Source organism: Pyxicephalus adspersus, chromosome 4 (assembly GCF_032062135.1).
Source record: "Pyxicephalus adspersus chromosome 4, UCB_Pads_2.0, whole genome shotgun sequence".
In the NCBI taxonomy this organism is placed as follows: domain Eukaryota; kingdom Metazoa; phylum Chordata; class Amphibia; order Anura; family Pyxicephalidae; genus Pyxicephalus; species Pyxicephalus adspersus.
This window is the reverse complement of record NC_092861.1, coordinates 4,105,153-4,132,111: the sequence shown is the minus strand read 5'-3', so window position 1 is coordinate 4,132,111 and position 26,959 is coordinate 4,105,153. Positions and strand designations below refer to the sequence as shown.

The following is a 26,959-nucleotide window of genomic DNA, read 5'->3' as shown; positions in this document are numbered from 1 at the left end:
TAGATGTAAACTCTGTTTATCCGGTTTTAGTGAAGCATTAGTAAGTGCCAGACATACATACAATCTAGGGGCAAAATGTAAGCACCGTTGCATTAGGTCAGATAATGCAGCACATGTGGATTTATTTTGTTGACACAGGAAAAAAAAACAAACAACAAACCAAAAAGTGGAGAAATACAAAACACGGGAATATCCATGTGACACAGTGGAATGATGTGCCTTTACCAAAATCAGGATTGTGGTCTTAGCTATCCAGAGGACATTCTACCAGAAGGCTTCCACTGTCCTTCAGACAAAGATAATTTCCAGCCTTGCGTGATAGCAAGGAGGCAAATTGGTGCTCTTCAAATGATCTATCTCTGATTGAGCTTAATGGGGTAGAATCCTGAAGATTTTTACAAACCGTATATACACACACATCAAAATATGTGCATGTACATAGTTGTGAACAGCCAACTTTAGGTGTGTGGACCTCTACCCAGCTCTCATCTGCAGCTGTAATGCATTGAAAAATTAACAGAGGGCGCTCCATTGTCAGCTGTCATCCGTGCATAGGATTCCAGCTGCCGATAAGAGCTGGGCAGTGAGAAAAGCGCAGCTAGAATAAGATGGGGACACAGGCTGTCCCTCCCCCATTCTATAGCTGTGCTGGGCTTCTATATAAAAAACTACTTGGTAAAATATATCCACTCTGTGGGCATGTGTAACGACATCATGGGCACAGTGTGATATCTATGTGTGGGAATTCTGCATGTCATATCTTGCAGCCTTACAACTCTGTGTACAAGCACAGAGGACACTCATAGATAATAGTCCCAAAATATCTACAAAATCTCAGCCCACCAGATTTCAAGCATTTGAAGATATGGGGATCCCAATTGCAAACACTAAAGAAAATCCTACATTGGGAATGCTTTTTCCAAAGCAAGTGCACATAGGAGTCCTTAATTGAAAAAGTGGCCCCCGGGGCCACTTACATAGCAAGGAGCAAATGTCCCCCCACTTGAACCTACATTTTCTGGTTTATGCACCTCACCATTCCCAATACATTGGTTTCTTGAAATGTAGTTATAAATTTAGTGGTAACACCCCAATTTTCCTTGCTAGGTAAGTGGCCTGGGGGGGGGGAGGGGGGTTATGAATGGGCCTTTTCGCTTTTGGCCTCCTAGATGCACTTGCTTTTTAAACAGCAACAACCTCCAAGAAATGTGAGTTGTAGCTAGTAGGATCCTCAACATTTTAAGTAGTTACAAACAAGGGTTTAGGACATCTGAAGGATTAAAGACGGTGAGTTCTTAGTCTGAGGAATATGAGAAGCAGCGTAAAAACACATTTAAATGTGCAAATATGGATAAACATGTATGCTTATGCAACTAAAAAGAACCCCCCCCCGCCGCCAAAACTTTAAAAAACATTCACTTACCTGTATGATGAAGCGCAGGTCCCTACAACAATGGGTGTGGCCTGATGATAACGCAGATATTAAACTTCTGGGTTTACTCCCGCCTACTGAAAAACGTGCCTACGCCACGCATTTGCACATACGCCTGCTGTATGCGTAATAATACCCGCATGTAACCGTTGTTTTATGTTGCACAAAGGTACGCGCATATTATTTCATAATAATTTGAGATGAGCGAATCGAAGCTGATGAAGTGGAATTCAATCCAAATTTCCAGAAAAATTCGATTCGCAACGAATGCGAATTTCCTCACGATTCGTGGTAACAAAACGCAATTTTTCCTAAAATGCTGGCTACATGTGTGAGGACATGGAGCAAGGATTTCTGGGAAGGCGGGATGACCCATAATGCCATGCATGCAGCCAATCAGCAGCCAGCCAGCCCTGTGATGCCACAGCGCTATAAATAGCCTCAGCCATCTTGGATTAAGACTTTTTGCAGCGTTCTGAGTGCAGGGAGAGACGTGTGCAGGCCCTAGGGAGAGTGAAAGGAAAAACCTAATTGTGAGAAAAAAAATCAAAAATCGATTTATATGTGCAGGGACAGGGAGGAAGGAGCTAGGGACAGTGCTAGAAAAGCGATTTACAAGTGCAGAGAAAGATTATTTGTGGATCCAAATACCCATTATATTAAAGGTTACATGTAAAGGTGAGCAGGATAATACACAACACCAAATCACTAAGCTGAAAAGGAAGGCCAGGGTTGAGGCAGGCAGCAAGTAAGAGAGGTCAGGTCACAAGCCAGAAGTCAAATACCAGGGATCAAGGAAATAGACACCAGTGATACAGGAGACACCAGAAAGAACAGGAAGCACAGGGATAAACCAGTGGTACAGGAGACACCAGAAAGAACAGGAAGCACAAGGATAAACACAGACAGGAAGGAACACAGGACCAGCAGGAAGAAAATTGGCTGGGAAACAACAGACTAGACAACAAGGGGTTTTCACTGAAGCTGCACAGGGGAAACACTGAATTACCCAACAGTTGTACAGGAAATGCTCAGCAGAGCTAGGGGACTTGGCACTAGTGGAGACACGTTAAAAAAAAGCCTATGTTGGGGCAACATTACAATCTAGGCATCATTTGATCAGATCTATGAGTAGTATCATGCAAATCATGGAAAACAACCCATTGATTACCAGTTAGTGCCCCCCCTAGTTGAATAGGTAAGTACAGTAACAATAGAGGAGGAAAGAAAAAGAGGGGGTTAGAATGGCCCGTGTCTTAGGGTATTCTGCTTTACCAATATTACTAATTGAATTATTATTTTTCTAACTCATGAGCCAATTTAATACTCTCTTTTTCTTTCCTTCTCAGCACTCTCTGAATATAATGTCTAGGTTTTTAGATCAATGGATTTTTTTCTTTTCTGATGGCATGAACCTTTTCCAAGATGACAATGTCCAGATTAACCAGGCTCAGATTGTAAAAGCGTGGTTTATGGAGCATGGGACATTGTCACCCATGGATTGGCCACGACAGGGTCCAGATCCTAACTCTTTTCAGAATTTGTTGGATGAGCTGGAGAAGACTTTACGCAACTCTCATATCATCAATGCAAGATCTTGTGGGGAAATAAATGCAACTCCAGATACAGACATGTTAGGATATAGCATAAGTTTACTTTACACCATAGTAGTGTATTTTCATATTGACAATCTACTTACCTGAATAGGGGAAGTCTCTACCTTTAATGTGTGTTCCCCATTCATCTTAACCCTACATTTGTTAACCAAGGGTTAGGATTAATTTTACCGTTCTCCTTTCATGGTGTGATGAGTGTCATTGTCTTTAATGCACATTATGGCAAACTTACCAGGCTATTTACCATCTTCTAGCATTTAGAATTTAGAGATGTACATTATCCACTTCACCTACTGCCATCACCATCTTTCCCCAGTTTTTTCTTTGAGTTCTTTGCTAAATTAGACCCTAATTTCTTAAAGTTCTCCAAGGCTGGAGAGAATACACTTTCTTCAGTGAAGCTAGGTAACCCGAAAACCCGTAATGGACTTCCTAAAAGTCAGGCTATTTGCTAGCAAATGTTTTCAATCCTAGACCAGATCCGTTCCAGGTTTGCTGGTTCACTGATGAAAGTGTATTCTCTCCAACCTTGGAGAACTTTAATAAATCAGGGCCGGAGTGATGATGTAACAGCTATGCAAAAAATAGTTTACCCTGCATTTCTTTCTGCACATTGTAACAATTGTTTTAAAATGTACCCCTATATTGCTGATAAAGGATCTAATGTTCATTTTTGTATAGCGGGCATTATATTCTCTATGTGCAATAGAAGCCATCCTTCCATTGATATAGATGAATTGATATCCTGAATTGACACAGCAAGTGGTTTGTAGGCTGAGGTTTTTTTTTCCTTTCCGAACAAACAAAACAAATGACAATGCAAAAGCATTACCATTGTAAAACCTTTATACAAATGAGAAAGCAGAATACAATTTGAATTAGTTATTTTAAGGTTGCATACAAGTAAAGAACAAATGTTACAAACAAGGTAATACAAAAGAAGACAAAAAGTAAGAAAGAATAAATCACACAAAACTAAATGCAAAATGTAGTTTTAATGGCAACACAGGGGCCATATTTATTGACGCTTTTCATGGTATAACATGGGAGAACCAGGGTGATTCAGGTCTTTAGGCTATGTTCAGATGGATGGTGATGCAGCAAGCTTGGAATGGATCTCGTCCAGGATTGACAACATTTGCCAACTAATAGCAAATGGTTTTTACAAAAATGGATTCCAGGTTTGATGTACCTGATAGTATGATTTGTACCTGATAGTATGATTTGTTTTGACATTGTATTAAAACATTGTATATTTAAATAAAAACAGGTCCTGATGATGTTGAGATTGCTTTGTGATTACTACTTCCTCACCATGAAAAAGCATTGTAGATAAGACTCTAGTGTATTATTTTGATATTATAAATTGGATACATTTTGCCCTATAAAAGTTTTCTACATCTTGTACTAGATATAGAGACTCCATGCAAATTTAGCAAAATTGTTGACATTGTAATTTTGGTCAGCATATTTTGTGGCTTTTAAATGTACTTGAAATTTTAAATGTACTTGAAAGTTGGTATATATAATATATATATATATATATAAATTTATAAAATAAAGATTAAACATAATTAATAATAAAATATTCCAAACAGAAAAACAAACAATAAAAGTATACTTTTTTCAAATACAATTTTATTGAGTTTTATAAGGAATATAGTAATTAACAAATTGGTAAATACAGAAACTGAAGGAAGATAAAAGATCAAAATATTTACTCAGATAGTCCAACTTCTTGCTTTTAGACCTTATGCCACTGTAGACTTGATTCAGGAAGTGGATAAACCTGAGTACTGTAACTTCAAAGAGATAAGGCAAAAGTTTTGTATATTCCCTTCTGAAGCATGATTACTCTTTGTTTCTGTTCCGGTGGGGAGTTGTTTGCATGGAGTATAATAATTATACCAGCTTTGAGAATAAAAATTATAGGTAACTTCACAGCAAGAGAAAATGCAAACTTATATATACAAACTGGGAATGTTAACCTTATATTCTTTAAGAGCCAGGTTATGTTACCTGCACTTAGCAGCGGATATTTTTGTTTTTTTTCTCTGAGGAAGTCTTTAGTTTCTTGTCTTTTGCTAAATAAACCTGTTTTGACATCAGCTTAATCATTATTTACATATATTTGAAAAATATAATATTTTAAAGGCTCAGTAGGTTATTGTCTTGATGTGAATTCCAAACAAGAGGCCTCCGCCATTTGTTGAGTCTTAAAAGTAATTTGCTACTTGTGAGCCAATGTTTTCAATCCTGGACCATATCCAATCCAGGTTTGCTGGATCACCCAGCTTCAATGATGAAAGTGTATCCTCTTCAGCCCTTGGAGACCTTTCAAAAATCAGGCCCTTTGTGTGGGGTTGCTCCAGAAACTGTGTTTTTCTCGCAGATTAATTAGCTTCCTCCTATATACTGACCTATGACTATGATAGGGGCCTAAGATTTTGAGCTCCTCTGAGAAAAAGTTAGATGAAAAAAAAATCCTCTGCCCACCGTGAATGTTTGAAAGTTTATTTAGAAGGGAATGTTAAAAAGTAAAAGGGTAGAGATAGAATAGCAAAATATTGCAACATATAGAAGCTCTGACTCTTAGCCTCATTCGAGGGCTATGTAAGCCATATCTCAGGCTCAGAGCCAACTAGGGCCCCCATTTTATCAATCAGCCAAGGATTTGCACTAAAAGCATAATATTAATATTGTGACAGATGATGCCCCTTCTCCAATAAGTATTCTTAACTATTTTCACTGCCCCCTTCTGTTAATATGGAATTGGAGTATATTTCCTGCTATCCCACCCATAGGCAATGACACAGCAAGCCCTCTAAAAAAAAAAAAAAACAGGTAGAGAGTCTATTCCGTCATTTGACTGGAAACCAGAAGTCATGAATTAATTCCAAAATGCATATACCATAGAAAACTGCAGCATCACATGTATTTTCTTTTTATAGGGGCTATATATATATATATATATATATATATATATGTATATATACACACATCTTTGAACGATCGTGTCGTTATCTGTATGTACAGGGTCGGTGCTATAAGATCGTTCGCAGATATCGTGCAGGATCGTTCGTTGTTCGTTTACAAACGATAATAATTGGAAGTGTGAATGCAGCTTTAGTCACTAACTAAAATCAGGCCAATTCCAGCCTAACCGAGCCCCCCTAATGAGCTTTTCAAAAAAAGAAAAAAGCTGTACTTTTTTAGTATTCTTGTTATTAGCTATTCTTTTACCCTGCAGCATTTTACAGCATTTCAGAGGGGGAAAAAGAAATTGAGCATTAATCGGATCACATCTATAAAGGACTGTTTATAGGCTAGTGAGGAATGACCTAGGACTGGAGAGTTCATCTTACCCAAAACTCTACAAAACCTCTGGGTTCCAGGACACAGACCAGAACATTTTAAGATGTGGGAAAACAAAAAGTTTTATGTATATTTAAGAGCTGTGGTTAGAATATTCACCATGCTAATAATATTACTTTAGCACTTAGGTTATGTTCACCTTGACCATGCGGTTGTGGTTACCGATTCCTCATACCAGGGAACAACTGATGCTACAAGTAACTTCTCCCAGGGGCCACTACATAGAGAATCAATGGAAGCGGCAAAGAGTGCTACTAGCACCACTCACTGCTGCCAGCTATCAAATGTGCACATGCATGTTCTTGAAGAACCAGTGCTGTGGCTCAAGTGACCAAGTGGCTGACGATGTGTGGCAATGGCTGGTCTCAGGATCAAATAAAACAATTCTAATATCATTCTGGAACTCAATTGTCAAAAAGATAACCAGAAGAAACTATTATGTATTTATGTACTGGCCATACCTAAGCATGTCATTGGGTACATCAAAACCATCTAGGTACCTGTAAGTGGTCACTGAACATAAAGAAGTGAACTTAGTTGTCTCATAAGTCAGCATTCAATGTAAGATAACTATGTTCAATAAAAGGTGAAACAATATACACAAAGGCCAACGTATTCAAAAAGTTCTTCTTCTTAAGGCTTGTCAGAGGAATTGAATAAGGAGCAGTTATTGGGTTTATGCATTTTTAAAATTGCAAACTACTGTTGCTGTGCTGGATTAAGTAAAATGAGTCCACGATATTGGCCATGTGGTTCATTTCTAAAAGATATAAATATTGATGACTTTTAATTAAACCTCTGCAGTTGAGAATGAAGCAAGAACTAATGAATATTCTTACTTTGGGGTCCGCGGTCTCCGTTTTATTTATTTAGAACGTACTACAGGCCGGTGTGTGTCAAACATGGACTATAGTGTTATTGTGAAAAACTGAGTCCAATTCTACTGGAATATATATTACAGCAAGCATTGAGCAGCATTGCTTTTGGTGGTCTGCACATTATAAAGCCACCGTCTTACTTGCTTTGCTTTCTGCTTTAAGTGGGGCTGTCTTCATTTAGTATATCACTCATTGTCATAAAAATGTTGTGTCACCATTCTTAAAAATAGAGTTTATTTGTAGTACAGTTCTATAAGGTGGCGTATTTCTGTTGTGTTAATGACTGACTTGTTGTCACTTCTTTGTGCCCCTATTATGAAAAAGGTGACTCCACGAAGCTAGAAATTGAAGGATTTAAGACTTTTGTGCATTTCCCTCCAAATTTCCCGTTTCTGTGCGTGTTTAGCTATTTTTAATGTTGTTAATTGGCTTTTTCGTTTGCATTTAGTTGTCTCTTCACACCATTTTGGCAATTTTGGCTGTAGTAGTTGCTTCCCCGAGACTCACCAGAGCCACCACGATATTTTCACCATGGAATTCAATGATGTTTAGATTTGGGATATTCTTAATCCAGAACTTTTTTAAAAAAAATAAGTTTATCCGAACAGCCTCAGAACTGAACAGAGGCAATTTCTAGAAACATTGTTAAAAATGGGTTATCTCCATCTGCTCTCCTGTGCCAAGTTCAGATGATCCATTCCATAGAAAGCAGTTAATTACCCAAAGAACAACCCTTAAGAATTCATTCCTTAGCTTGGTACTTACATAAATTAAAGAAACAGATTGTAACAACAGAAAAATATTCCAGAGCACATACATCCACACAATGCCAATAAATCCTGTGCCATATCGTTCAGTTAGATTTACTATGATAGACAATAGACATATCTGCAAGGACACAGCTGTAAATATGATCATCCTATGGTAGGTGTCTACAGTGCTCATTGTATTTCTATAATTCTTCATCTGTCTAATGTGGAAACTCAGAGAAATAACAAGAAGGACCGAAGACGCAAGTAACATCAGAACTGGCAAAATGTTCCATAAACAATTAAACAAAAATATTAGCTGGAACTTATCTTTGTCATGTATAATATCAGAGTAGGAAAAATCCTTGTACATTGTAAAGAACACAATGGACATCAAAGGGTACCCAAACCCCAACATCACAGAAGTGATAATAAGACAGACAACTCTCTGAGATAAGATGGTCTTCAGATACACGAAGAAAGCTTTGGTAAAAGTGGAGATCCTAAAGCAGAAAAAGATGGAGAGCAGAGCCGATAACCACGTGCTGGAAAAACCAGCAGCAATCCCAGTGAATAAATTCAGTACATGAAATTTTGTACCTAACCCTGCAGAGCAAATATATGAAAGGTAGTGTAATGGCCAAGAACATTGAAAGATGATCCTTGTTATCTCGATAGAGGTGATGATTTGGTCTACAGCCTTCACAGACCTTCCTTTCAGCCAGTCGATGACATTCACGGCCACAATAAATGATTGTATTGATATTCCCAACAAAAAAAACATTCCAGCTGTGGCAACCGAAACCCAAAATTGTACTGTAGAAGGAAAAACACATTCTCCCCCTGTAGTATTGGCCATCACTCTGGTCATTGTCCTATCTCTCTGCAAGAAATGGACAGAAATATTATATCCTTACTTAGAGAATATTGCCTAACTAAATGTTTGATGCAAATGGTAACTCAAAACATCGGCCAAATGGATCTTCATTCAAATAAAGACGATGAGAGTAGATTTGACTGAGTGTCAATATCATAGATGTTATGATAGCATTGCCTAGGATCCTGTGACTTATTTTAATGGGGCAGATAAACCCAAACACTAATTTAAAATATGTTTTAAAATGGGACATTTCTCACTTCCAAGATAAAATACGTTCACTAGAAATCATCATCATCATAAATTCAATCCATATTTCAAAATTAACAACTTTCATTTCTATACTACTTTCTAATATCTATCTATATTTAACTAGACTTGCTTTTGTAATGTTGAAGACATTTTGAAGCCTATCCATGCTGCTTAAAGCAGAAGTAAACTGGAGGTAAGAAAAAATCACTTTCACAGATCTGTCGAACCCGGATTGTCCTAGTATCCTCCTTCATCCCTGCATTGTCCTGGACAGAGAGGACAACGGTTTGCATGTAAGTCAAATTAGAATAACCAACCCTGAAAAGGAGTGGGGACCTTAATCATTATCAGTCTTCCTCCTATAATGCCATTTTAAATTTTGCTACCCTGGCATTTTTGCAGCTATTGATATCTTCAGCCATGTAATTGAATGTTTTAACACCTGCAGACTTCTGTGACACCAATGATGAGGTTATGCTAATGTAACAGGTTATGTCAAAAAACTTCCAACCTGCTAATCATGGACAGTCAACATTTGCAGTGTCATATTTCATGGTGATTTGTGTCTATAAAATTCCAAATCTCCCCCTGACATATTCCCAACTATTAACAACACTGTTATTCCTCCCTCCACTCAGGCACCTTGTCTTGGCATCACCTTCAATTCTGCCCTCTTCAGATACACGAAGAAAGCTTTGGTAAAAGTGGAGATCCTAAAGCAGAAAAAGATGGAGAGCAGAGCCGATAACCACGTGCTGGAAAAACCAGCAGCAATCCCAGTGAATAAATTCAGTACATGAAATTTTGTACCTAACCCTGCAGAGCAAATATATGAAAGGTAGTGTAATGGCCAAGAACATTGAAAGATGATCCTTGTTATCTCGATAGAGGTGATGATTTGGTCTACAGCCTTCACAGACCTTCCTTTCAGCCAGTCGATGACATTCACGGCCACAATAAATGATTGTATTGATATTCCCAACAAAAAAAACATTCCAGCTGTGGCAACCGAAACCCAAAATTGTACTGTAGAAGGAAAAACACATTCTCCCCCTGTAGTATTGGCCATCACTCTGGTCATTGTCCTATCTCTCTGCAAGAAATGGACAGAAATATTATATCCTTACTTAGAGAATATTGCCTAACTAAATGTTTGATGCAAATGGTAACTCAAAACATCGGCCAAATGGATCTTCATTCAAATAAAGACGATGAGAGTAGATTTGACTGAGTGTCAATATCATAGATGTTATGATAGCATTGCCTAGGATCCTGTGACTTATTTTAATGGGGCAGATAAACCCAAACACTAATTTAAAATATGTTTTAAAATGGGACATTTCTCACTTCCAAGATAAAATACGTTCACTAGAAATCATCATCATCATAAATTCAATCCATATTTCAAAATTAACAACTTTCATTTCTATACTACTTTCTAATATCTATCTATATTTAACTAGACTTGCTTTTGTAATGTTGAAGACATTTTGAAGCCTATCCATGCTGCTTAAAGCAGAAGTAAACTGGAGGTAAGAAAAAATCACTTTCACAGATCTGTCGAACCCGGATTGTCCTAGTATCCTCCTTCATCCCTGCATTGTCCTGGACAGAGAGGACAACGGTTTGCATGTAAGTCAAATTAGAATAACCAACCCTGAAAAGGAGTGGGGACCTTAATCATTATCAGTCTTCCTCCTATAATGCCATTTTAAATTTTGCTACCCTGGCATTTTTGCAGCTATTAATATCTTCAGCCATGTAATTGAATGTTTTAACACCTGCAGACTTCTGTGACACCAATGATGAGGTTATGCTAATGTAACAGGTTATGTCAAAAAACTTCCAACCTGCTAATCATGGACAGTCAACATTTGCAGTGTCATATTTCATGGTGATTTGTGTCTATAAAATTCCAAATCTCCCCCTGACATATTCCCAACTATTAACAACACTGTTATTCCTCCCTCCACTCAGGCACCTTGTCTTGGCATCACCTTCAATTCTGCCCTCTCATTTACCCCCCATATTCAGGATATTTCCAGGTCCTTGTCACCTGAGGAACATCTCCAAAATCCGCCCCTACCTGTCCCCTGAGACCACCAAACTACTTCTACACGCTCTTATCATCTCTCATCTGGACTACTGTAACCTCCTCCTCTCTGGTATTCCACTAACCCGACTCTCTCCTCTACAAATCTATTTTGAATGCTGCAGCCAGACTCATCCATCCTTCCCTCCGCTCCTCTTATGTTGCATCTCTTTGCAGATCTCTACTCTGGCTTCCATTTCACCTTAGAATCAAATTCAAGCTCCTGTGCTTTGCTTTCAAATCCCTCCACAGGTATTGTCCCACTTACATTTCTGACCTGATAGAAAAATACTTCCCTAGACGACCTCTCCTCCAATGACCTACTAATGACTTCCTCACTCATAACCTCATCACACGCATGGCTCCAAGACTTTCTAGAGCTACCCAGACTCTCTGGAATGGTCTTCCTCACCCTATTCGACCTGCTCTTACTTTTTCCACAATTAAAAGAGCGCTCATAACCCATTTTTTCGAACTTGCCTACCCATTTTTTTGTTTGTCCAAAAACCCTCTCTACTTCCCATCACTCTATATCCCCCCTCCTACCGTAATACCTCCCCGACCTCCTAGATTGGAAGCTCTTCTGGGTAGGGTCCTATCCTCCCCCTGTGTCACTGTCTGTATCTGTCTGCCATTTGAAATCCCTATTTAATGTGAAATATGTTGGGGCTATATAAATCCTGTTTAATAATAATACTAATAATAATAATGAATGCTGGGGAGATTCCTACACTGGCAGAACTGATAACGAAGTTTGGATAAGCTGTGAAACATCTTCAACATTACAAAAACAAGTCCAGTTGAATTGTGACTAACTATAACTAGATATACAATGACCTAAACAAATTAGTACCTTCACAGATATGCAGTAGCTTCAGAAAGTATTCAGACCCCCTTACCTTTTTAATGTTTCTAAGTTGTGGCCTGATGCTACAATTGTTTAAATCCTTTTTTATCATACATTCAGTATCCCATAATGACAAAGTGAAAAATTATTTTAATTTATACTAAAATTAAAATTTTACTAAAAATAATTTTAGTAAATTTATTAAAAGAACATACATATTCAGACCTTTTAGGTCTAAACTTAGTTGATGCATCTTTGGTAGCAATTACAGACTCAAGTCTTTTTGGGTGTGATGCAACAAGCTCTGCACACCTGGATTGGGGGATTTAGTGCAATTCTCCTTTGCAAAACCCCCAAGCCCAGTCAGGATCTGGCTATTAGATTTTTTACAAATTTTTTTTATTCTTCCCTATAACTTAAAATGTGCAAAACCCAACAAATATAAAAACGGAACCTCCTCAGGAGGGCTGGCTGCTTCCCTGGATGTGGAACTGGCTGTGTTTATGGAAAGAGACCAAAAAAATAAGAGAGGTAAGTACTGACTCAATGTAACAGTATAATATACAGCTAGTTCTTTAATTGCACAGTGATAAACAATTCAAGTTATGTCATCTCATCTGAGAGTTTTGCTGTTTACATCGTGCTAAACAAGAAAGAAAGGTGAATCCTGAGTCCATTGAAGGTTTGGTGTCAATGAAGGTTGTGGGTTTTCACAAGGGACAAACGTGGCTAAGCGACATTTAATCTTTGTCTTCTGTTAAAAGCTGCCTAGACATAAAGCTAGTCATACACTCCTAATGATACTTGCCGGAGCTAGGCCTAACAAAGTATCTCCTAATTTAGGTATTGAAGGGTTAAATAAGTATTGTTACAGGACTGTATAGCTAGAGCTAATGTGAGCCATATACTTGTATAAGGAGTTGTATTTCTTTTTCTCTCTACTCAGTTTAATTGTAACCAGATGGCGAAAATTCTAAATTCTTTGGAATGCAAATAACACTATATATGGCCAAAACTTAAACAGCTGTACATGAACAACGACAACGACCTTGTATCCTGTATGTATAAAAAAACGTTTTGTCAGAATAAAGATTAGAGAATATTCCTAAAACCATACTGTGTGCGTGTGTGTTATTGGGATATCTCTCCAGACGTCTGTCTCTGTGGGTGAAGGAGAAGCCAGGGTGCATTCGAGGAACTAGAAGTAGAAGCAGATCCTTTCAGGTATATATAACTATATTCATGTTTTTAAGGAATGTTCACAGTATCTAAAATGGAGAAATACTTACATTCAGATGAGGAACTTGTGTCCTGTGGCGGAGGTGCTGGCAAGGGCGCTTTAGCAGCTGTATTTACAAAATAAACAGCATAAGTAAAAGTGAGTGGGCAGGACTAAAGTAGATTTGTAAGGTTAGTTAAGGTGAATAGATGAATGCTGAACTTCTAAATGATACTTTCTGCCTACGTCCAAAAATTAAGAGAAAACCTTTGTCAGTACAACTATGGACAACTCATGTCTATTTCTAGTCATGCTAGCCAACACCCTAGAAAGAACGTTCATTTGATGCATGATTAATGACTGGAAGCTGCATGAAATCCTGCTAGATCTTTCTTTGTATTTGTAACCAAATATGGTGAAAGTAGTGTGAGAATGTGTTGAATTTCAACATGTTACAAAAGTTGATTCTAAGGTTAGCTTACAGGCAATCTCCTCGGCCTCGTCCGCCTCCTCTTCTTCATTGGAGAGGCTGCAGATATTGGGCAGTGGGCTCCTCCTCCAGAAATGGCTCCTCCTCCCCCAGGGATGGCACCTCCCCCTCCTCAGTCTCCTCCTTCATGACTAGCCCCTCCTTCTCTGGGGGTGTCTCGTCCTCCACATCCCCGGGGGATGCAGATATTGGGCAGTGGGCTCCTCCTCCAGAGATGGCTCCTCCTCCCCCAGGAATGGCACCTCCCCCTCCTCAGTCTCCTCCTTCATGACTGGCCCCTCCTCCCCTGGGGGTGTCTCCTCCTCCTCCACATCCCCGGGGGGATGGCCAGATGCCCTATTTGGCCACTGGACTATTTGCTGCCGCCGGCGTGATGGAGAGGTAGCTGTAATAACAAAATCAAATATACAAAATTAATAAAGGTAGTAAAATATTGGAAGTGAAAAACAAACAGTTCTAGACTAAACAATACTACTTTACACAAACAACAAACATTCTAAAACACCAGTCTTTAACAAGAGAAGACAAAATGCAAAACCTACCAGACAGGATGCGGTCCCCCACTTTGCGCACCAAATCCGGTCTCATCCGCTTTAGGTTGCTCCAAACGTGCTGGATTTGGGCTACTGTTGGGCGCAGTTGTTTTTACAACAACCCAACACTTCTTAAAAAAGAGATCAATGATTGATTGACTGATTGATTGATTGATTGATTGATATAGTTTCTGTTACAAATTGACATAGTTTGGTTGCAATTGTAAACTGTTTGTTTGTTAATATTGCATGTAGACATTTGGGTATACTATTACTATTTATTACTGAGAAGCTTCCAGTTGCCACCCCACTAAGCTTAATCTTGGTTAAACCATTGTAAAACCAATAATTGTGCTCCTAGATGTAAACTCTGTTTATCCGGTTTTAGTGAAGCATTAGTAAGTGCCAGACATACATACAATCTAGGGGCAAAATGTAAGCACCGTTGCATTTGGTCAGATGATGCAGCACATTTGGGTCTATTTTGTTGATACAGGAAAAAAAAAAACAAACAACAAACCAAAAAGTGGAGAAGTACAAAACACGGGACAAATGTAGAATATTGTGCCTTCACCAAAATCAGGATTGTGGTCTCAGTTAGCCAGAGGACATTCTACCAGAAGGCTTTCACTGTCCTCCAGACAAAGAAAGATCATTTCCAGCCTTGCCTGATAGCGAGGAGGCTAATTAGTGCTCTTCAAATGATCTACCTCTGATTGAGCTTAATGGGATGGAATCATGATGATTTTTTTACACAAATTTATTAACTGTAATATTGTAAATTGTGGTTGTATAGAGATAACCTGGCTTCCAAATATATCTATAATAACAATGGGGAAAACAGTAACGTTATATGAATTGGTTTAAAATAAAGGATTTTAAAGCTTCTAATACTAGCTTGCCACTAAAAGCCATTCTTTTCACTCTCCCTCTACATGTATATTCTTTAATGGCTGGGCAACCACTAAAGTGGTATCAGGAATAGGGATGAGCGAGAAGGCGACTGACAGTCTTGCCAAAATTTCCTCCTGCAAATTCCATTAAAGTCAATGGGCCTATTTTAAACATTAATAGCATTGCCCCTATACATGTTAGAACCACCAAATTTGCTAGGTAAGTGTAAGAGAACAGTGGAAACAAAGAAAACTTTCAAAAGTTCCAAAAGACCTTGTGGTTTTCCCAAAAATGGCAGGCAAAGTGATAGCAGGCAAAAAGGATTTTTGCGTGATTGACAGCGTCCAGAAGGCAGCATAAACATTAGGAACTCAACCCATTAGCAGCAGTCTCCACCCTCAAAACAACCGGAAAACCCATCGCTATGTAATGCACACACTCCTATTGAATTTACATACAGTTAGTTCCATAAATATTTGAACAGAGACAACTTTTTTCTAATTTTGGTTCTGTACGTTACCACAATTCATTTTAAATCAAACAACTTTCAGCTTTAATTCAGTGGGTTGAACAAAAAGATTTTTTTTACACAACCACTTCATTTCAGGGGCTCACAATGAATTGGACAATTGACTCAAAGGCAATTTAATTGGCTCCTGTGGGGAATTCCTTCATTTTGTCATTATCAATTAAGCAGATAAAAAACCTGGAGTTGATTGAAGGGGGATGCTTGTATGTGGAAGATTTTGCTGTGAACAGACAACATGCGGTCAGAGGAGCTCTCCATGCAGGTGAAACAAGTCATCCTTAAGCTGCAAAAACAGAAAAAACCCATCCGAGAAATTGCAACAATATTAGGAGTGGCAAAACCTACAGTTTGGTTCATCATGAGAAGCACTGGTGAACTCAGCAACGCCAAAAGACCTGGACATCCATGGAAGACAACAGTGGTGGATGATGGCAGAATCATTTCCATGGTGAGGAGAAACCCCTTCACAACAGCCAACCAAGTGACCAACACTCTCCAGGAAGTCGGCGTATCGATATCCAAGTCTACCATAAAGAGAAGACTGCATGAAAGTAAATACAGAGGGTGCACTGCAAGGTGCAAGCCACTCATAAGCCTCAGAAAGCCTAGATTGGACTTTGCTAAAAAAAATATCTAAAAAAGCCAGCACAGTTCTGGAAAAACATTTATTGGACAGATGAAACCAAGATCAACCTTTACCAAAATGATGGCAAGTAAAAAGTATGGAGAAGGCGTAGAACAGCTCATGATTCAAAGCATAGCACATCATTTGTAAAACATGGCAGAGGCAGTGTGATGGCTTGGGCGTGCATGGCTGCCATGGCACTGGGACACTAGTGTTTATCCATGATGTGACACAGGACAGAAGCAGCCGAATGAATTTTGAGGTGTTCAAGGATATACTGTCTGCTCAAATCCAGCTAAATGAAGTCACATTGATTGGGAGGCGTTTCATAATACAGATGGACAATGACCCAAAACATACAGCCAAAGCAACCCAGGAGTTTAATAAAGCAAAGACGTGGAATATTCTTGAATGGACAAGTCAATCACCTGATCTGAACCCAATTGAGCATTTCACTTGTTGAAGACTAAACTTCGGACAGAAAGGCCCACAAACAGCAACTGAAAGCTGCTGCAGTAAAGGCCTGACAGAGCATTAATAGGAGGAAACCCAGCATCTGGTGATGTCCATGAGTTCAAGACTACAGGCTGTCATTGTCAGCAAAGGGTTTTCAACCAAGTATTAGAAATGAACATTTTAGTTTCAGCTTTTTAATTTGTCCAATTATTTTTGAGCCCCTAAAATTAAGTGATTGTGTTAAAAATAAGGTTTTAGATCCTCACATTTTTATGCAATCGTTTTGTTCAACCCCCTGAGTTAAAGCTGAAAGTCTGCAGTTAAACTGCATCTGAATTGTTTCATTTAAAAATAATTGTGATAATATACAGAACTAAAATTTGAAAAAAGCTACATAACTGTAGCTGCAATATTTGTTTACTCTATATAAATCCTGTTTATTAATAATAATTGCTAGCTGGCATCATGGCCTGGATGACATGTGTTAGAAATGACACCCATGAAGTTGTACAAGTTGTGCAGTGACATTAGGCAAAATGATGAAGGACCAGAGACGGAGCACGGGTCAGCGAGAACAAAAGCAATGTGTGGGCTCTGGTCAACTGTCACCAGGAAGACCGCATTGGTAAGAGTCATGGAGAGCTGGGTGTAGTGCATTGTCCATGCCACCCAAAAGTGTACAATCTTAGTAAATGGAGTACTGACAGGTGGCAGCTGTAACAGCAGGAGGAGGAGGTGGTCGGCCCTGAGACGACATACGGGCGGCATTAGATTCTGTCGTCTAGAGCTTGGTACTGGGCAGGCAGCAGCAGTAACAGCAAGAGGAGGAGGCAGTGGGCCCAGAGATGGAGCAAGGACGATGAACCTCCTAATGTTGGCCAGTGTCCCTTCTTGCTCCTCCTGATGCTGGCTGGGGATAGATAGCAAATGCTATCATAGTAATATATCTGTTTTTTTTTAAATACAGAATTTTTTATGGTTTTTTGGATAGATAACAAATGCTATCAGAATAAAATATAGTTTTTTTTTAGAGAAATACAGACATTTTCCTGGCCTTTTGGATAGATAACAAGTGCTATCAAAATTAAATTTCTGTATTTTTTTGGGAGAAACACAGACATTTTCCTGGCTTTGTGGATATATAACAAGTACTATCAGAATTAAATATCTGTATTTCAATTACCCCAGAAATAGTCAGTATGGTAAGGGATGAGAACCCCCAACTAAACATATATAAAGTATATAGTGTGTAAACCCCAATAATGAACTTCTCTTTTTTATTGATCTAGCTATTTGGTCTGTTTAATTTTGTTTTGTCTGTCAGTCAGAAATTGAGAGCTGTCGTGCAACCCATCCTGTGTTGTTATAAAGGGACCCCCTAGTTCTTATCATAAACGACAGAATGATTAGCCACAGATTCGGAGTGGTTAAAGCAGAAAAAAACCCAGGTCGACTTATCAGCCCTCGTTCTAGCGATGGGCGCTGCCATCTTGCCTCTCTTCTTCCTCTTCCAGACAATCTCCCGTCATCTTGATTGGCCTGCCAGGATGATATAACTCCTGCACAAGCACACGGGAGTTCATTCATCCAGGCACACATAAGGGAAGATGGGAATGCTGGATATCCTTGGTAAGAAGCTGAGCTTTGTATGCAAACCCCAGAGAGATCAGGAAGGTAAGACACATTATTGCAGAAGGAACATCGTCTGGCCTTTCTTGCAACAATGACCTGCCTGAGCATACAAATTTATGGTCAGCTTTTAGCACGAAGGTTGAATTAGGAAAATAGAGCAACAAAAGTATGGGCTCTTTTGCTCACGTGAAGTAATAATACATTATAGATCATTCACATGTATACCTACTAGAATGGGATGGTTTCTCTTTAAACTAGGTTTCGTTTCCGATAAACAAGATATTTTTGCCAGCAGGTGTCCTGGAATCCTATAATCTGTCCAGTGTCAGATTTACTTACATCTCACATTTGTATATAGATCAACACAGCGAAAAGGCTTCTATTACTATCTGAATGGAAAACTCAAAGAAGTAATTTTCTATTAACAGTTAAAGAACACTTGCATCTCTCTTTACAGAAATCTCCTATGTGGAAGCAACGATGGCGAATTCTATAAAAGAAGTTTCCTATGGAATTATTTTGCAAGAATATCTGATTTTATTTGTCTTAGGTGTAGTAACAGTCTTGGCAGGTTTGCTGGTACAATTATTTATTGTAGCTGTAAATGTCATTGACTGGCTAAAGCGAAGATCAATAACCGGCGGTGACCAAATTATCACCTCTATTGGGATATCGAGGATCTTCTATCACACTGCTGTCCTGTTGGCTTTGTTTTCAAGTTTTTATTCTACAAAGATCCCTGAAATAGTGTTCCTCTTGATTGATCTTACTAAGAATGGTTCAGCCATTGCTAGCCTCTGGTTATCAACCCTGCTCTTCATCTTCTTCTATTTCAAGATCTCCACCTTTCACAATGTCTTCTTCTTACGTCTGAAAGCCATTATATCACAGAGGGTCACCTACCTCATTATTGGCTCTGTGCTGTTGTCTTTTGGATGCACAGCAGTATATCATTATACCTTACCCAAGAGTTTATTTAGGAATTCAACCCAAGATGCCATTTCATACTACAGACAGCTACGTGCAACATCACATATTGTTTCTTTGTTGTTTGTTTTCCCTCTCCTCGTGTTCCTCATAACATCACTCCTTCTCATCATTTTGCTTGGTTTTCATATGAGTAGAATGAACAATCATGGAAATATGACAAGCAGTACAGACACCTACCATAGGATTATGAAGTTTACATTTCTCTCTTTCCTGATCTGTGCTGTTTATATTATAATAGCTTTAGTTCAAAAGTATGTTATATTTTTGAACTCCATCTGGCTCCTTGTTGCAATGAACATTTTTCCTGTCCTACATTCTGTTTTGCTGATTTATGTAGCAATGAAACTAAGAAATCAGTTCTTTAGGATTGTATATTGCAGAACTGAATGATTGATCAACGAAAAGCTTCGGGGCCTCGCTCTAGTAAGATGGTAGAAGTGACCTTAAGGAAGGATGATGAGCAATGCTTTTAATTAAACCAACACCAGAAATATTTGACTTGTTTGTGCATTTGTCTGTAATATGACTTATATATATTATTCTCCTAGACAGGCATGGTTCTCTCTAATACTGTTTCCATGGCTGTTGTGTATATATGTATCTCTGTCCTTCGTCTGTGTACAATATACTATACAGTGATGTATATATTCTTCTGCCTCTTTTTTGTACAACTTACAATTTTATCTGAATACTATCCGCAACTCCTAAATTTTGGTTTATGTCTGTATTATGTATTTTCTATTGTACAATGCTTGGAAGATGTTGGTTCTATATCGATCATTAACAAAAATAATATCATAATAATAACAAGCAGATACAGCAGATATAAAATCTGAAACCAAAAGTTCCCTGACATTCACAGCAAATTTCCCAGAGGTTCATCCACCATATTTGTGACACGGAGGGCATGCTTTAGGATTGTCAAAACTGGTGATTGTATCGTGAATAATTATTGTAAAGTTAGCTGAATAAAGATGCAATGATTCTTTCAGTAACAGAAAATGTGAGGGGAATATCTGATTCACACAGAGTTCCTCTGAGATTCAGAACTTCTGAATCTGGATGGATTTCCAGCTGTTATGATCCAAGGCAAAGTTTTAGCTTTTAGAGTGCCTCTAATTCAATTTATTAACTAGATATTATGTATTATAGTTTAATAACTATATATTATTACTTTTTTTTACTCCCTGTAGTTTATGAGCTATGGAATAGAAGGGCATTGCTAAAGAGTGCTGAACAGGCAATTTTTGTACATTCAGATTTATGAAACATTGTTTAAAATGCAGAGTGTTAGCGTAATGAAATAGTTTATGTTGAATATAGTAAAATATTTCTTGTAATTGTGTGATTCTGCAAAATGTCTTATCTTTGCAAGGGGAATAACACAGTGAATAACTATAATAAACTTTATTTGAAATCGACTGAAGTTGGTGGATGTCATTTAAACTTGAATATACTGTAAATTGGGGAATGTTCTTGATGAAAGATTTGGTCAAATTGATTTGGCTTGAACGTTTGCCTGAATTTGAATTGACCAAATTCAATTTGACTTTTGTGCCAATGGCATTACCAAGGTGAGTTAATAGGACTAAGTATCCCTTTAGGTTTCATTACAGTGGAATCAATTGGCTTGGCCCTTTATGTAGGTATACAGAACCCAGGCAAAAAAAAAAATATAAATTTAATTAGAATTATAATAGAATCAGGACATATTGGAGTACCACATAACTACATACACTAAATTAATTTTGTAGAATTTACCTGCTTTCATGTAGAATATTGGGAGAATGAAATAGCAACATCATTTCACAAGGCAAAAATTCTACATTATTCTACTCAAAGATGATTTAAAATCTCACTTCCATAGTGTAAGGTGCACTTACACCATAGAATGAGGCCATTTTCAATTGTAATTTAGATAAAATCAGGACTTGCAACCTCAGGGAATACTATACAGCAATGTCCTACTGTGTATATGCATTGGTAAAGTACTCTCTGCAGTATGTCTTATCTTCCTCAGACAGCAATGCCTAATACAACACCTGATGGGATACATTTCTAATCTTAATTCAAGTGTACATAGCCCAAACGAAGTCTCACAAATCTCAGTAATACTGCAAAGATCAGTATTGCCAGATCCTACAAACTGCACAAGCAGTGCGGCAGGAAGCTTAGGTCAGGACCAAGGGGTCTTAGGACAAGAAACAAGATCAGGGCCAGAGAGCACAGCAGGTAGCAGGCCAAATAACACTGAGGATATGGCAGGGACTTAAGGAAGACCAAAACCTTAAATAGGAAGCACCCAGCTGTTTGCATAATGAGTTCTTCCTGGATGTGGCCATCTGCTGGTGACCAGTGGCAGTTCATCATACCCAGGTATTCAGCGCCACCAGCAGGAAAGGCAGATAACCATAACCCTTTTAAGCTCATCAGTGTTGCTTTTGTCATTGGGGCTGATTTATTAAAGCTCCCTGAGGCAGGAGAGGATACACTTTCATCAGTGAAACTGGGTGATCAAGAAAACTTGCAATAGATTTCTTAAAAGACATTTGCTATTTGTTAGCAAATGTTTGGCGTTTGGAGCAAAATCCTGGAGCAGATCCATTACAGGTTTGCTGAACCACCCAGCTTCACTAATGAAAGTGTATCCACTTCAGCCTTTGAAAGCTTTAATAAATCAGGCCCATTGGATAGACGAAATAAACCAATGGGTTAGCTAAGGACAGCTGTCATCCAGGACAAAATATATATACGCATAGTCGCAGGCATTAGTAAAACATTTTTCTACAATAGAATAGGTATGAGTATCATCACCTTTGCCCATTGTGGCCTAATGCGAAGTAATATAGTAAAAAGCTATGGTGTAGTAAGTTTATCACAGTGTGATCCTCAGTACATTTCCTGCCTCTCTACCAGCTAGTTCTCTGTTCTTAGTCTCTGGATTTACCCTCCCTTTTATCTTAACTCGGTCTTGTCTGTCGGTTGCCCTAACCTCGGCCTGTTACCTGACCTCACCTTGTCGGCTCCTTGCCCTGATCTTAGCCTGTTACATGACCTTGCCTTGCCTTGTCTGCTGCCAGCCCAGATTGTTCAACTACCTCGCCTTGGCTCACTGTGTTCCAGCCTGAAGTCATCTGGTTATTGTCGACCTCTGGTGGGAAGAGCCTGAGCTCTGTGACCTCCTTGCAGCAAAGAAGTCCAGTGGCTACTACGGTCACCAGCCCATCACTCCTTGTCGAGTGTGCTGGTGAAAACCAGGGCTCAATTATATTCAGTGCCTCAGGTAATCCTGCATCACCTGCCAGGGGGAGGCAACATGCAAAATATGATCTGATAACACCAAGGTTGAACCTTTTTGTCCACAATTCCAAAAAGTATGTTTGGTGCAAAAACAATACTTTGCTTCACCAAAGAACACCACCCCAACAGTGAAGCATGGTGAAACAGTTTTTTTTTTTAATTGAATTGAACAGGTTATAGGTCACATTAAAGTTTTGCAATGATTTATTGTGGTCTCAGTTTTCCATATCACAAAAACCTGGCATTTTAAGAGGGGGGTGTACACTTTTTATATGCACTGTACATAAAACAGGTTTTGCTTCCAATGGTCTTACTTTTATCTGTTAATAAGGGAACCCAAGAACATTAAAAGTTTTATCTCTGATGCTAAATATTCTGTTACTGGCAGGATCTGTCATAGGAAACTTGCAACAGATCATCAACGAATGCAACAGAATCATAAAAATGATCCATTTCAGTTAAATGAAAGTTCCACTTATATTTGTTAGGCCCTTCCCCCGTTATAACTCCCATACTATATGTAGATAAAATACATACTCAGCTCAACTTTTTTTCACTGTAAACTATACCCCCAAAATTTAAATGATATGGTTGTAATTAGGTACAGCATTTGTTCAGACAAAGTAGGAGAAAAGATTATGGAATAAACAATGGGAAAATAAAATAAAAATTACATATTCCATGTACTAATTTTATGAGCTTGGATTCCCTGAGTTATGGACTTCACGAATAAAAATTATTATTCATCAACCAAATTCCAACTTCTTGTATAGCAATAGACAGATAAGCTGCGGATGGTGAAGTCTGGCCACTGACTATTATTTTTTCATTATCTACTCTAGTGCTCACCCTCATAGAATGCTACAATCCTGATACCACTGACATTCCCACATGTGCTCCAGTTGGAAATATTATCTCCATGGCAGAGTGATCTTGTACCTAAAGTCCTAGTCCAGAATTCAGAGCTCCTAAAGGATCTCTTCCTAAAACTTCAGAGCCACCTGTTATCATTTCATGGTCAAGGGATCCACCCTGAAGTTCTTCCCAGTGCTCAGTTCTTCAACTGTTTAAGCACTTACAACTTAACTGTCTCAAAAGGTGACAAAACATATCATAGGCCTCAAAGGTGACAGCTTGCATAATCATCCTCAAAAATGATTGATGACTAATGATTGATCAAATTAGAAAAATAATCAAAATTTCAACCTACATCTGTTTTTTTTTTACTGTAGCGATATTGATTGTATCATGTAATATAGTACAAATAATAAAATATATGTTATAACTATATATATAAAAGATATCAAAATGTCTTTGTATTGGACTCAATACAGCTTCTTTGTATTGAAGTCAATACAAACGTATTTGAATTTCGCGCCGATCCTCCCGTCTGCACCGACACATGCACCAACATCACCGGGAAACCTCAGAGATCGTCAGTTTGCGGTTGAGGATTGAAGAGTGAAAACATGTCCCTAGGACCTGCGGGGACCAGCAGGACACCAGGGGGGGGCAACGGAGCAAGGTAGGTGGGTTTTTGTTATGATTTTAGCGACCCAAATTGTGATTCGGGATTACCGGTTTTTGCAGGTAAAATCTATACTGTTATTAGGCAGAAAAGTCCAATAACATATACTCGGAAATCCAGATAAGTATATGATGTAACAGAGTAACAGTGCTACATTCACCTTCTGGGTGGAGGGCCCCATTTCTCCATGATGTAAATCACTTGTTGGATCTAAGAGGTGGCCTCATTCACATTTTCCTATTCTTAACCAAGTTACAAATATGCAATACTATGTGCTTGTATAACTTCCTTAACATATTGGTGTGTATAATCTTTCTCATTATACTCATTAAGTAAAGAGAGGTATCAAAAGTTTGTCTTCAGAATTTATTGATCCATGCATGCATATCATACAACTAAATTACCTCTTCAAGTTGCTTTCTGGTGCAATACAAAAACAATGGTTGGACTGTAGGCAATAAAAAATTGTACCAGTTCTAGCATGAACAATGATTACTTTATTACAAGTATTACAGGGTTTACTTATCTTTTGTGGTTGAATTTTCTTGCAGCATCTGGGAGTAGCCAAGTCTCTTGTAATATAACAGTTGTGATTGGAGACAGGAGCACCAATGGATCCTGTCATTAGGATGAGGGATAAGCGAGAATGCCTCCGGCATTCTTGCGAAAGTTTCCTCAAACTTCCGATGGGTCTGCGAAATTTCAGCAAATTGATTTCGCAAACCCATCAGAAGTTCCAGGAAATGAATACAGGAGGATTTCCAGGGCTGCCCTGGTAATCCTCCTGTGTGCGATCCCCAGCACTAGAAGCTAATTACCCTCTAGTGCGCGGGGATTGCAGTTTATTTCCAGGGCACTAGAGGTTACATAACCTCTAGTGCCCAGCCATCGGAGTGGATTTTCAGGACTGTATTCATTCATGCAGCCATGGGAATCCTGTGTGCGATCCCCAGGTCTAGATGTTAAAACTGGACAAGTCTCCTCATTCAAAACCTCTAGTGCTCTCTGATTGGCTGAGAAAAGGAAAATCAGGCTCAAGCATCATCAGGATTTTCATTTCCTCAGCCAATCAGAGAGCATTAGAGGTTTTAAATCGGGGGACTTTTCCCCATTTAACCTCTAGTGCCGGGAATCACATACTAAGCTGATCAATGAATGCAGCCATGTCTGAATTCATTGATCAGCACAGCCCACAATTTATATAATTTTTTTAATTAAAATTCGATCTTGTTTGGCGAATTTACACTGGCCATTCTCACTTACAATTTCCGTAAGCGAGAACGGCCAAATTCGCCACGAGACTGAGTTTTAAAAACTTGCTCATTCATCCCTAATTGGGTTTCCAAGCTGCATTTTGTTTATCAGATTATCAGAACATCTTCTGACTCCTGGTTGCATATATCACTATAATAGAAGAAAACTTTTACACATGCATTATAAAGGATCTGAGATACAGATCACACATATCCAGACAAACCATTATCATGCTGAGCTTTTAACTAATATGAAAATGATAAAGCCATCACCCATGAAATTGTCTAATGTCTAACTTTATGATTTCTAAAGCTCCATATGTGCACAGAATTGTTTTTTACAACCTTTTTCCTGATGCCATGGCAGTTTCACTACTAACTGGCCAAGCCTCATGCCTTTTTGATGAAAAACAAATCTACTCAAACTAGTTCATACACATCTACCACTGTTAATCAATAGAGAGGATCTGCGGGCACTGAAATAGATAGAAAGGTTGTGGAAAATGTTTTGTTAGTACTTAGTTGGGATATGTGGATTAATTTTGGTACAGATCAAGCACCTCTGTACATAGTCCTGATATTATCCTATTGTGTTATCATGAACCAGGTAGCTTTGATCATTTGTGCCTTTGCTTTAGGTCCAACATGTTCAATTGTAGCATCATCACCATACATTGATTACAGTCATATGGCTTCTCCTGTGACCTTGGCTCCTTCCATTAGCCCCTTCCACCCTTCAGGTGCATGGTCTTGCAAACATTTTAATTCATTCATCCCATTGTTAAACCTTTACTCCTCTTCCTTTTGTCTCTCTTCAAGTTTCTTCTTCATTTCTTCTTCCTCCTCTATAAAATCTGTAGTCTGCTGTGCCGCTTGGATCATAGTAGTTCCCAATTGTTCTGCTGTTTTTCTGGCTGTGAGATCTGCAAGACTGTTTTTCTTCCTACGATACACCTTTAGTGTGAGCTTTAACCTTTAGCTGCCAGGATGATATAACTCCTGCACAGACACACGGGAGTTCATTCATCCACACGTAAGGGAAGCTAGGAATGCTGGGTTTCCTTTGGTAAGAAGTTGAGCTATGTGTGCAAAACCCTGAGCGATCAGGAAGGTAAGACGCATTATTGCAGAAGGAACATCGCCTGGCCATACAAAGGTATGGTCAACTTTTAGCACGAAGGTTGAATAAGGAAAAATGAGCAACTAAATGATGGCCTCTTTCGCTCACGTAAAGTAATACATTATAGATCATTCACATATATACCTACTAGAATGTGATGGTTTCTCTTTAAACTCGGTTCCAATAAACAAGTTATTTTTGCCAGCAGGTGTCCTGGAATCCTATAATCTGTCCAGTGTCAGATTTACTTACATCTCACATTTGTATATAGA

General features: G+C 38.6%; 1 protein-coding gene across 1 annotated transcript in view; it reads right to left on the bottom strand.

The window, feature by feature from the left end:
* The window catches only part of LOC140327980 (uncharacterized), a 648,380-nt gene that overhangs the window by 285,215 nt on the left and 336,206 nt on the right, over nt 1–26,959 (bottom strand). The window lies entirely within an intron of this gene.